This window comes from Neopelma chrysocephalum, unplaced genomic scaffold, assembly GCF_003984885.1.
Source record: "Neopelma chrysocephalum unplaced genomic scaffold, ASM398488v2 Primary Assembly neopelma1_63, whole genome shotgun sequence".
NCBI lineage: Eukaryota > Metazoa > Chordata > Aves > Passeriformes > Pipridae > Neopelma > Neopelma chrysocephalum.
This window is the reverse complement of record NW_020897720.1, coordinates 10834051-10840050: the sequence shown is the minus strand read 5'-3', so window position 1 is coordinate 10840050 and position 6000 is coordinate 10834051.

Below are 6000 nucleotides of genomic sequence, written 5' to 3'. Positions count from 1 at the left end.
AGGCCACAGAAGGATCTCTTGCCATTAACACTGCAACAGAGCACAGCGTTTGCAGGGCCAAAGTAAACACGAAATCTGCAGGGATTTTTGTGGTATTGAGGACAACTTAACGACTGAAGCCTGAGGCAGATTTATTGTCACAATTTTCACTGAGCTCTGTAAAATCCAGCAGTGTTGCAAGCTGGTCGTTAACATTGGCTTTAGGCTTTCACAGTTCTGGCTTGGGGAGTGGCAGCAAATGTTCCTGCATGTTGCTGTGGGATGGGAGCTAAGCGTGGGATCAGCTGTTCCCCACTGAGCCCCCTGGCCCCCTTGGTTTTGGCATAACCAGCTCCACTTCCACCTTCCCCGCCCTTCCCAAGGGAGACAATGTTTTCTCCCACCTCCCTCTGGGAGGGCTTCCCAGTTCCAGGTGGGTAAGGAAAGGTGGGGTTTCACCCCACAGCAGCTCCCGGGAGCCTGAGAGAGGAGTCTTTCTTACTTTTTTCCCTACCAAACCATCAGGCATTTCATACTGACCACTTGAATGAAACCAGGCTGTTTAGCCCAAGCAATTACTCATAAGCAGCATCTAATTACTTCTAGTATTTAAAGAGAACAGAGAAGAATCTCCCTGGAGTATAAACTCGGTGAAGTTGCAGCTGCACACACTCCTTCACATCCCCCCACGTTCCCTGGCCCACAGGCACACCCCGAAGCACCCAGGGGTGCAATCAACCCTTCGTCCCCTCATCCTTTTACCAATAACAGTGTAAATAACAGATGGGAGCAAGGGGATTTGAAAATATACATTCCAATACATCATATCCACACACGCACTCCTGCAACAGCATGAGGGGTAAAACAAATCCACGCTCTGTGGGAAAACATCACCCAGCTCTCTGGTCAGGCAGGGAGGCATGGCCAGTCCCCCCCAGCCTGCTCTCAGCAGCAGATAACATCAGAGGTTGGCAGAGCCACCCTCCTGTCTGCTGCACTGCGAGTTCTTCCCACCCCAGCCACAGATGAAGTTAGGAGGGAGCTGGCTGGTGCTCCAGGCCAGAGATGCCGTCAAGCCCACACCCGCTGCCCTGGCCTCCTGGGACAGAGGGAGGATGAGACTACAGCGTGGAAACCTCCCAGAGCACTTCAATCTTCTCTCTTGGACAGTGCCCCGGGCAGCTGCTCAGAAATGCGGGTTGTCCCTCTGGAAGCAGAGTTGCAAAGATCATGTTGCTGTAAGCCCTGTGCTCCTTGCCCACAGGGGATGCTGCAACCTCGGAGGGAGAAAGAAGAGGCATCAGAGACCACTGCTTCTCCCTAGAGAAGGCCACAAGGGTTGGGATCTTCAACAAGGTCCCCACAGGCCCAAAAGACAACCAGCAGTACATGGGCATGGAGGAGGCTGCAGCCTGTGTGATGTGACATGTCTAGGGTGACCATAAACTGGCACCCTGGGGACATCCCAGGCAGGTGGAACAGGACCAGGAGCATCTTCCCTTCTCAGCACCACTTCCCAGTGGCACAGATGCTCCTGACACATCCGCTGCAGTGGCACTGAGCTGCCTCCATCCAAGCCTTGTCTGAGTTTCTGCAGCTCCTCTACCCACCCGTGTCCCCCAGCCCCAGCATGTCTGGAGCACTGGGGGGTGCAGGGTTGGCTGGCCACACAGTTCTCCATGAGCAGGAAGGACAGGCACTGAGCAGCTCTCCAATTTTCCAAAATTACTCTGAAGTGTGGGTTTCACATTAGACCACCAACGGGGAGCGATGGCAAGGTTTCTCTCCCTGTCTGCTGCAGCGATTTTGGGGAGTTCCCCCCTCTTTTGGCAACAGGAATGGTTTGCTGGTGCCAGCACTGATACTAACTAAAGCTAGGTGGAAATAAAAACTCCCCAGTTCCTCAGCACTAGCATCCCTTTTCCAGCCAGCACTGTCTCCCGTCCAGGACTTCATCAAGGACTTTCCAAGAGCCTTTGGTTGCTTTCCAAAGGGGATTGCTGTCCTCTGCCAGCCGGGGACACCTTTGGGTTTGTCCAGGGCCACCACGGCACAGGATGGGACTTTGTCACCCTCTTGTGGCTTACAAGGGCTGGCAGGTTTGCTGTGGCTTTGAGGTGGCCACGTCCAGGACCCCTGGTCCAGAGAACACAGGGAAGTTCCTTCAGCATCCTCCTTACTCCAGCATCCCTGCTTTGGCCTTTTGGTCCCAGGGATTCGGGGAGGTTGTCCACCCCCAGAGGATCAGCTTTCCTGGCTCTCCTTCCCTATGAGTCACATACCTCCAGGGCAATTTCTTGCCCATCTGGTTCAAGGAAGAGCTTCCCTCAACCAAGACGTCCCTGCTCACCCCACGCTCCCAGCAAGCCATGGAAAGTGCCTGCGAGTCATTCAGATTGGGTTGCTTTAAAGCACTCCCTCCTTTCCTGTTTAGGTGGCTGGAAATCTCCTGCCTAATTCTCAACCCACCCAAATCTCAGCTAGGAAATTAAGCCGCACCAGCCTCTAAGATAGAGAGAGATTCATTCAGCTTTATCTGAAAGCCATTTCAAGTATGTCCAGATTCCTAATGAAACTTGGATAAAGCCCCAGAGATTATTAACAGTGCAGGGCTTTTTCGGATAATGGTTTTCTTCTGTTTCCAAGAGAAACATATATATGTGCTTTGGTGGAATCTCTGCATACATTTTTTTGGCAGAAAAGCCAAAATAAATCCTTGTACTGCAACAACCCTCGAGCAAGATAAGGCAAGAATCTGTTTGTAATTCCTGTGTACTGTTGTCATACACAGATAAACAGCCATCTCTGGCCATGCTGTCCCCTCAGCAAGGCAGGGAGAACAGGGATTGATGTTATCACAGAAGCCCATCTCATCTGTCCACATTGGCACAAGTCCAAACCTGGTCCTCTCCCATGTTAGTTCTACACAAGCACGAATACATGCTGCTCATGCATTAAACTTGAGTTTTTCTGGTACATCAAAGTAAGTTATATCAATCTGGAGAATGTTTTTGGAGCCAGTGTGGGGCTGAATCCCACATAAGCAAAGGCAGAGTGCTCCACAGCCCACCTGGGAAGCCCAAGAGGAGGCAGGTTTGGGTACCAGGAGACAAGCTTTCCATCCTGTCCATCTCCTTGTCTGGCAGAGAACAAGGCTTATGCCAGATGTGCTCACAAAAGTCTCCCCTGCCTTTAGACTGAGCCTTGCCAGTCGTGACTCAATGGGTGCAGGTCTTGGGAAGTTGTGCTCTTCACAACCCTCCTCCTTCTGAGGCAAGACACCTAACGAGGGGGCCCTCTGGGACTGCCCAGAGCACTAATGCATCTGGCATCTGTCCACTCCACTCCTTTAACCACTTTGGCTTTTTCCATCTTCATAAGCAGGGAAAGCAATCAGAGTAATGAACGTCTCTGAAGCTCTCACCACGGCACTCAGGATGTGCTAAACGAAATAAACACACATCAAGAGCCCATTAATGGAAGTCTCTTGTGCCCAGAAGCCACGCTCAGGCATGAGGGGACCGGGAAGGGACGCTAATGTACAAAGCAGAAACCCTCGGAAAGAGAGGCCTGAATTCTGACTTATTTTATTCTGGTTTTTTTCCCCTGTTTTCAGATTGCTGCATCCCCACTGCCAGCACATGGCTGTGCCCACCCCAGGGTGGTGCTGGCAGGGAGGGCAGTGGGATGTGCTGCTGGCACAGTGATGGCATGTCCTCCCGTGGGTGACCCATCCTGCCCAGCCATCCTGCCCTGGCAAGCTTTCCTCTCTTTTCCAGCCTCCCAGACCCTACATGGGGGGAATTCAGAGCAAACTGTCTGGCCACAGGTGGTGATTATGGTCAGAGACTGTGGGACAGAGACCCTGGGGCTGGGGAACAAATGCTTCTGGTCTGGTGGGAGCATGAGCAGGACCTGACCCTCCCAGGGTGAAGTTATAGGATACAGCCACGCAAACGAGGTACTCACTGCAGAAAAACAAGAGGTTATTCCTCCTCTTTCAAGATCATATTGGGCCACTTAATCAAGAGCAAGAGTTTTTCTCTTCTCAGAATGGAGCTGAGAAAGCTCAGGATGCTGGAAGGGCACAAGCCACAGCATGACCCCCGCACGAGCAGCCTCTGCCTCTTCCCACTCCCTCCTTCCCCTCCTTTTCCTGCCGCATGCCTTTTGACTTCAGTTAAAGCAGCAAAGGATGTCTGATGAGAGAAAAATAATACCCCAGATCTCTGACTTCACGAAGGCAAACATAGCCCCTTCCCTCTCCTCCCAGGTAGAGCTGCTGAGCCCTGAATCAACACAGCAGAGCTGTTGTGGCTGTTGGTGTTGGCCGTGCTGCGCGTGATGCTGCCAGGCCTTTTAACAGGGATAGTCTTACAAACGAGAGCAAGAGCCTTGGGGGAAAACAGGGCTGGGCTGGGGGCTGATTAATAATAACAGCCCTTCTGCTCGCTGCATCGATGGATATTGGATCTGCTACCAAAAAAATGAGAAATTAGATGGCTTAATGCTACTCGATGTTCAGTGCCAGGGCTGAATGACTGCCACGCCAGCACACACACAGGCAGTGAGACACAGCCAGAGAGACACTTCCAATCGAGATTGTTAAGCATATTGCAACCAAATTTTAATGTCACGTCTTCTGCTCGTTGGAGTTCTCAAATCTGTTCTTTCAGCTACCGAAATTTAAAAACTGCTTTATATTTCGCAGGCTTAGAGGTGACTTTTTCCCCCCAGTTAATTAGTTTGAAACCAAAAGGGCTGGGTCGCTCTGAGTTTCAGTGATGGAGCTTTTAGGATATGCATATATGTATTTTTTCAATATTTTTTTTCACTTCTGAGCTGCTCCTTCTCATCTGGCAGCAAGCTGCTGGAGAGTGAGTCAATATTATTTGATACCTGCCTCATAGCTTAGGGGAAATGATCTGACCACCCCAAGCAAAGCCCCAACAGCAAGTGGCCACATCACAGAAATCCCCTCAGCTTTGGCTCTGTGGATCCACCCCAGCTGTGGGGCCGAGGAAGAGGCAGATGTGGTGACACAGCTCAGCTTTCCAAGAGGACCAACAGCTAAGCTGGAGGTGCTGGGGAAGGCCGTGCTGCACCAGGTTGGGCTCTCCCACTCTTGTTCTTCCACTATGTGCAAAAATCCTGTGAACATAACATGGGATTTGAGTGTCATTTATAACCCCCAAGTCCCCAAAGGCAGCGTGGAGCAGATGTTTCAAAACTAAATGCTGGTCTCGAAGTGCCACAGCCTCGGTTTGGCCTTCGCAAATGCGGCTGGTTAATTTATGAATGTGACTTGGACATCCAGGTCTGGGAGGGCACCTGTCACCAGGCTGCTGGGGATGCCTGAGCAATCCTCGGTGTATTTGCTGAACACTGAGAGAGCTGCCCGAGTGAGGCCGAGCGGCAGCGGGGCCATGTACACAAAACAATGCCATGATTCATCCGAGACTGCCATAACCCATCGCATTTCATCAGGATGCTGTGGCATTTAAAATGGCATTTCCTCCCATCTGCTGTGCATTAGCAGACAAAGAAAAAGGAGGAGGGGGGGAGAGAACAGCAAAACAAAGGGGGGAGAATAACACAGGATTCCTGAGTCAGTCTGTTCCCAAAGCAGTTCCTTGTCCTTGCAAAGGCTGAGCCCACCGACTGGGCAGAGGACAGTGACTGTGGCCATGTACAGTTTTGCCTCCAGGCCTGGCTACAGCCCAGGACATTACCCAGATGGTGGTGAGACATGCTGGTAACAACCGTGACTCAGAGCCGGGGAGAGCAGCACCTGGCAAACCCCCTCCACACCCAGAGCTGTCCAGGCAGGGCCTCCAGTGAGCAAATCCCCCCAGGCTAATTTGGTCATTTCCTCTGCTTCTCCATCCCCTCTCAGATTTTCCTTTACTTCCTACCTCCCTTCCCTGACTCATCTTCCCCGGGAAAAGAGAACCCCTTTCTCTATTCCTTCACTGCTCCCCCTTCTCCTGTGTCCATGCTCCCACCTTCTCTCCTCACTGT